Below are 6,818 nucleotides of genomic sequence, written 5' to 3'. Positions count from 1 at the left end.
CAGTTTTTCTGCAAATAAGGACAATATTTTGTCGTTTTTATTAGCTGAGGGATTCTAATATTCAACCTGATTGATCTGTGCCTGGAGTAGATTACCCCTATTATCATTAACCTATTTGTCTTCTATAGATGTTGAACATGTGATGGCTTGGTGGGTAAAGTTCTTGCATCTTAACAAAGAGTCAATGGGTATAAAACCAGCCTCACTATTTAAGCGGAAATAAACCAATAAAGAAAAAAGAAAAGAGAAAACTCAAGAATTTCACCGTGATTTCATTTTACACTAGTTGGTTACCTATAATGAAAGATAAAAGCAGCAATTAGAAAAGCCTAAGCCTAAAAGAGATAGGCCTAGGTACCCAAAACTGCATTTCTATTTTACCAAACATAAGTACAAGAACTTCACCATCAAAACCAACACCTGTCCATCCATAATTGGCTGTCATATCCTTACTTTTCATTGTTCACATCTGCTGCACAAAAAATATATACCCTTATCTTTTTCCACTAATCCAATGGTCTTTGTCTCTGAAAACCTCTGAAAGAATAGTGAAACAGCACCTAGCGTCACAAAAGCAATGCTACAATGATGCATTAACTAATAAACCACTAATAACAGTGCCCAATTTTCCATTACCCATTTTCAATTCAGACCTCGCAAGGAATTGTTAGGAATATGGGAACAGTACAGTTTAGTCAAATCTAACAGCAGCAGTAGAGGTGGACAGATGAAACCATGATATCATTGTCTCTAAATTTGATGGCTGATGGGTTTAGAAGCATCACCACGCAACAAAGCAGAAAAAAAAAGAAAGAGAGCTCATCTAGTAAGATTACACTTGTATATCTGCAAAGGTTGAGTTAAAATGACAGTGGCAGCAGAAAGATACCACCACCTTGCTTATTTTAACATCTGAAAATGCCGCCATATTAGGCAAACCGGATGAAACCACGTATTTATGTATAATGTCTTATCTAGTCAAACACGTTTCATGAAAAGAGTATAGGAAAACTATAAGCCACAATGGCCCCACTTCCCACAAAACCCGGGTTTCACTATCAATAAACCACCATCCCCATCTTTTTCCCCTTTATGGGTACCCTATATTATTCCATAACCCATGAGTTTTAAGTGCCCAAACACCAAAAAAGAGCTAGAAAAGAGAAAACTTTTTACTGTGTTGTTGGTTTTCTTGAGTCTTCTTTCTCGCTTAAGTTTTAATTAGATGAAGTACTGCTCTATGAATTTATCTTGTTGTTCATAGGTTTCCAAGCTATATGGTCTATCTATGGCCTTAAATAAGATCCTATAAACCCTGAGCACCATCTTTCATTATTGGCTCAAGGTAAATGCTTTTGGTTTCTGGGTTTTGGGTATTGAAGTGAGGAATATGGATGGTATGATAAAAAAGAACAAGATTGATGAAGAGAGTGAGCTGAGGAGAGGTCCTTGGACTCTTGAGGAGGACACCATTCTGATTCATTACATTGCTTGTCACGGAGAAGGACGTTGGAATATGTTAGCAAGGTGCTCAGGTAAGGGAAAAAAATACTTGCCTTTGATAGTTGGGCCTCTGCTTATGAAACTTGACAGAACTTGTGCTTACAAAATTTTCTCTATTTACATATACGATCGTGTTTTTTTATGTTAGGATTGAAGAGGACGGGTAAAAGTTGCAGGTTGAGATGGCTTAACTACTTAAAGCCTGATGTCAAGCGAGGTAATCTTACTCCAGAGGAACAACTCTTGATTTTGGAGCTCCACTCCAAATGGGGAAATAGGTATTCATTTTCATCTACCTTAAAATATTTTTTGACTTAGATCCAAATATGAGAGAGAGACGGAGCGAGATTATTCTTATTATTGCTTTTATTATTTTTCCTGCTATTGTTATTTATGGTTGTTGCTGTTGCTGCTGCCGCTATTGCTCTTGTTATTGCTGTTGTGTAATAATATTGTTGATGTTTTGAATGAAAGTTATATTATTATCTCTATCATTCTACCTCCATGATCATGCTATTACTGTTATTCTTGTTCTTGTTATTACACATACATCTTCCTTCTTGAATAATGGTTTCGACTATAGTACTTGTCATTAACTCACAAAAAAGTTGTACAAGCTCATGTATTCAAGTTACTTCTGCACCAGTCAGACTTTTAGTGCTTTATTGTTTTAGTTCTACAATAAAAAAACCCAGAGAAAAACATTGGTAGACACCATTATTATATTTTAGCTCTTTTTGCTTCAATTCTTGTGCATGCCCAACCAAAAATATAGAATCAGCTCTGTATATGTGATCAAGAAATGCATGCCTAGACCTACTATTGCAGTTGTTGGTGTTGGAGTTGTAATAATTGGTGGCAGCGGTATATTAAACCAACCCAAGTATGGAAGCCAGCTGGTCACTATGGAAGCAGACGTGTTCATGTCTGAGTATTTAGAGCATAGATATTTCTCTGTAGTAAAAAACTTTTCTATTCCAAAATAATGATAGCTCATGCCTGCAGTGCTAGTTGTTTTGCATGATAATCTTCATGTCATGAATGTGCTAAATATTCTTTATGTGTTGTAGGTGGTCAAGAATAGCACAGCATCTGCCGGGGAGAACAGACAATGAAATAAAGAACTACTGGAGGACAAGGGTGCAGAAGCAAGCTAGGCAACTGCAGTGTGATGCAAACAGTCAGAGATTCAGGGAGACGGTCCGTTACTTCTGGATGCCAAGACTACTTCAGCAGAAGATGGGCACCTCTTTCATCAATGGCACTGCAAGCTCAAGCACATCACAAACCATTGAAGCCCTCCAACCATCACCATCTTCTCTCACTACCATTTCTGCACCAGAGGAAACCAATAAACCTACCACAGTACTGAGCTTTCAGGGTTCTCATGTAAAACCATCCAATCAGGAAAACTTCTGCTCAGATTCCCAACTCCCCCCAATTCCGGAGTTCCCCACAAGTCCCCACAACCCATTAATATCCAGGGGCTGTCACTTTGTTGATAATTATGATCCCCTCAACAGTACCATGTCTGCCCCAAGTTGGAACTGTGGATTCTCTGATTGCTCATTGGATGAGACCAACTGGGTTAATGACATCTCAGATGGACTATGGAACATGGATGAGTTTAGGTTTGTAACACAGTATCACAGTAGCATCTGAAAAGCTACTGCTATGGAAGCTATCAGAAAAGTAAAGGTTGCATCCAATGTATCAAGTCATCGATGAATGTTACAAGGAATGAGTTGAGTAGAAAGTTTGTTGAGTGGCGTCAATGTGACTTGAGCTATGGATCTCTTTTTTTCCATATGTGATAATTGATTTTTGACATCTGTGGTGAGAACCATTCTCTCTAGAGAAAAAGATGGTGGAACAATGGAAGGCTATAGAAATCAAATCAAATAGGTTGGTTGTTGACTATGACTAAAATGCTATCCATCCATCAAATCAACATGTGTAGTCATTTCAAATGATGAATGGCGCATATGATGTGTTTTGGGGTTGTGACCGTTCTTTTTTTACATGCACTAAATTCAAGTTGAATTACTGCTTCAACCAATTATAGGAAACCTGGAGGGATCGACCCTGTGGCAACCACATCACCAGCCTTCTTAGATGAACGTGCCTCACATCACATTTTTTAACATTTTACGGTCACTAGCATGACGCAATAGCAAGGTTGATAGATCAATCTGAGAGAACACTGGTGTTGGTGGCATATGCATGTGACAGCATGGAAGCACATGATGAGTAACATCAGATGATTAATCAATCATGTTGCCTATTCGACTAATCAACCGTATTTGCAACCTTGTCGGCACGTGTATGTTTGCTTGCACGAGAGTATGCCAGCACTGACACGTGTGACTCATGCTGATGTCAATTAGGGTTCAAATCTCTCAAATGGATAGGATTTTATTTGATATCAGACCAATTCTCATTCCATTTAGTTGGATTTAGTTAGCCAAAACCATATCCCATTATAATCAGTTTGTTATAGAATTTTGATTTTTGATATCGAATCTGATAAACAATTAGATTTGATGAATATCTGAATTGGATTACATGTAAAAAAATTGGATTAGATATGAGCTTTTTTTCATCCAAATTCAAATATGAATCAAAATCTGTTTAGCCATTTTCCGATTAGTCAGATTTGGTAGTGGCCACATCTGATCCAAATCCAAACCGTTTACATCATTATAGGCGAGACATGCAATCTCTCAAGACTAGCATGCTTAGGTAAGAATATGATTATGATTCGTGACCTAAGGACCTCAACATAGGGCCATCAAAGGTTCACAATAGATTAGAAGAAAAGAAACAAGACTCTCTCTCTCTCTCTCAATAGTCACACAATATGGGAGGCTTATAATAACCCTGAACACAAACACGCTTAGATAAAAATAACACTATGATTGGCGTCCTAAGAACCTCAACATAGGGTCACTAAAAGTTCATGATAGATTAAAAGAAAAGAAAAAAAACAAGTTTATCTCTCTCTCTCTTGCTAAATAGTCATACATTATACGACTAAGAATACTATTGGAAAACATTACCTTAGTGGGTATGACAACTGAGCTTTATACAAGTACACTTGGAGGCACACATTAGACACTATCTTTAAAGCAATAGTTGCTCACTTAGAACTACATCCTTGGTGCAATAGGTATTCGTGTAAATTTGCTTACATGATACAACCAAACTTTTGCTTACTCTCAAAGGTCGGTCCACACCCTGCACTAACCATCTTAAATAACCTCTTGACTAGGCTAGGTAGACCCTAAGCTCAACATAGCCTTAGACCCTATGCTAGGTTTAGATCCTATACTCAACCTAAGCAGAGTCTTGACTAAGTTAAGGTCTAACCCACTAGAGAGAAGGTAAGGAAGAGCACTAGGGAGAGAAAACTCATATGATCTATGGAGCACAAAGAGTTAGAGAGAGAGACAGAGAGAGAGGACTAGGGTATATATAGGCCCCAACCGCACCAGCCTCATAAACGGGAGCCAAACGACTAGCAATGAATGACCCTTAATGGCCAACGGCTAGCAATAAAGTCCCCAATGGCTAGAAGATGGGAGGTTATGGGTTAAGCTAAGTCAAAAGACAATAATAATAGTCAACCGATCAAATATGACCTTGTCAAGTCCAAAATATGAGCCATGGCCAACGACAACAAACAAGAATAAGGGTCTTAGAACATTTGACCAATAAATGAGTCAGGAATATTGAACTGGGTCAAGGGTGACTCCAATGCTTAGGGTTGATTGGCTCTAGGTCCAAAAAAGTTTGTAAAAAGGGTTGCTCTTGTATTTATATAGTGGACAATTGTTTTTATGGGAAGGCCCATTGAGGGCATATCAATTAAAATTTGAATTTAGAACCTTGGACCTTAGACTTTTGATTTAACTTTGGAATTAGACTTAGATTTAGGTTTCGGTCTAGCTTGGCTTGGCTCAGCTCGGTTTGGTTTGGTTTAATTTAATTTGGTTGGTCATAGTCATGATCATTCTTAGACTTTGATCATTCTTAGACTTTTAAAAGGTTTGATAACACACAAATTTAAGTAAATGTAACAAAAGAATGAATGAATTGATGTTTAATTGAATAGTTTTGAGACAAAATCCCAACAATCTTTCATATAGATCAAAACTATGGAATGTTTCAAGAGGTTAATATTGAAGATCCAATGCATAAATGAAGATATCTTTTGGGTTTGAACCTTTACATTAATGTTACTTAGTCATAGACAATTTGACACCCCACATTAACTTTGAATTGAAAATCTTAATTGACTTTTCAGACACAATAACGTATACTTTCACTTAAGTATCTACTAGAATATAAAAACCACATATTAAGGGTCTTGTATTGTATCACAGTTTCATGAGTATTCTAGAGACAAAAGAAGTCCCATGTCATACTCACACAAGTGAGTCTATCAAATATGTAAACCTGTTTGAAACACCTCAGTCATAAGCCCTATGAACATTTATTAATAATTCAATTTAAAGTTAACCTCCATACGCAAGTTCAGGCACTTGACATCAGGAATACAAAAATATAATTGCTCAAACTAATCACTCAGTGACTTGTTCTTTCCATTGAAGCACTAGACTTGGTTTGATCCATATCATGTGGTTAGGTTCTCATCATAGACGATTGTTTTTATAGGCTTTTAACCCAATTCTCCTTAATGTCTTAATGATAATTTTTTGAGAAATTCTTTTTGGCAGCAAATTTGTTAAGTTTTGGCAAGATTTCACATCTTTGAGATTACTCTTTGCTTGCACAATCTATCCACATAAATGTTCTTTAAACTTTTCAAGTTTAGGTTCACTCTAAATGTTATTTTGTGTTTTCATGAAGCTTGCTCAACTAGCAATCACAAATTTATAGATTATTGGAGTCTCTATCAAGAGATCATATCCAAAAGAAGGTCCAAATAAAAGAACAAGACGATACTCATTTTCTACCTTTTAATCATAAAAAATACTCATATTATATATATATATATAGTGGTTTTGAAATATAAATTTTTTTAGCATATTTTCAAAGTTTCTAATAGGTAGACTAAGCATACAATCACCCAAAACACAAGGTGTACATACCAAATTTTATATAAAGTTAAAAGTGTACTTCATGATATTCATTTTTACCCTTCGATGCAATCGTTATGTTGCAAAAATATCACTTTAAAATTATTGAAGAAATATTATCTTAGAAGGTATGGCAACAGAAGTTGAACCAGGTATACTTGGATGCACCCGTTAAACGCACTATCTTTAAAGTGATAGTTGCCCCACGTTAGG

The 6,818-nt window shown here is 36.5% G+C and overlaps 1 pseudogene; it reads left to right on the top strand.

The window, feature by feature from the left end:
- Positions 1-1,390: 1,390 nt before the first annotated feature.
- Positions 1,391-3,165, top strand: LOC149827400 (MYB-like transcription factor EOBI pseudogene; annotated as a pseudogene).
- The last annotated feature ends 3,653 nt before the right edge of the window (positions 3,166-6,818 follow it).

Source organism: Nuphar pumila, chromosome 10 (assembly GCF_984573655.1).
Source record: "Nuphar pumila chromosome 10, dmNupPumi1.hap1.1, whole genome shotgun sequence".
Classification (NCBI taxonomy): domain Eukaryota; kingdom Viridiplantae; phylum Streptophyta; class Magnoliopsida; order Nymphaeales; family Nymphaeaceae; genus Nuphar; species Nuphar pumila.
Note: the sequence above shows the minus strand (reverse complement) of the source record. Positions and strands in the feature narration are given on the sequence as shown.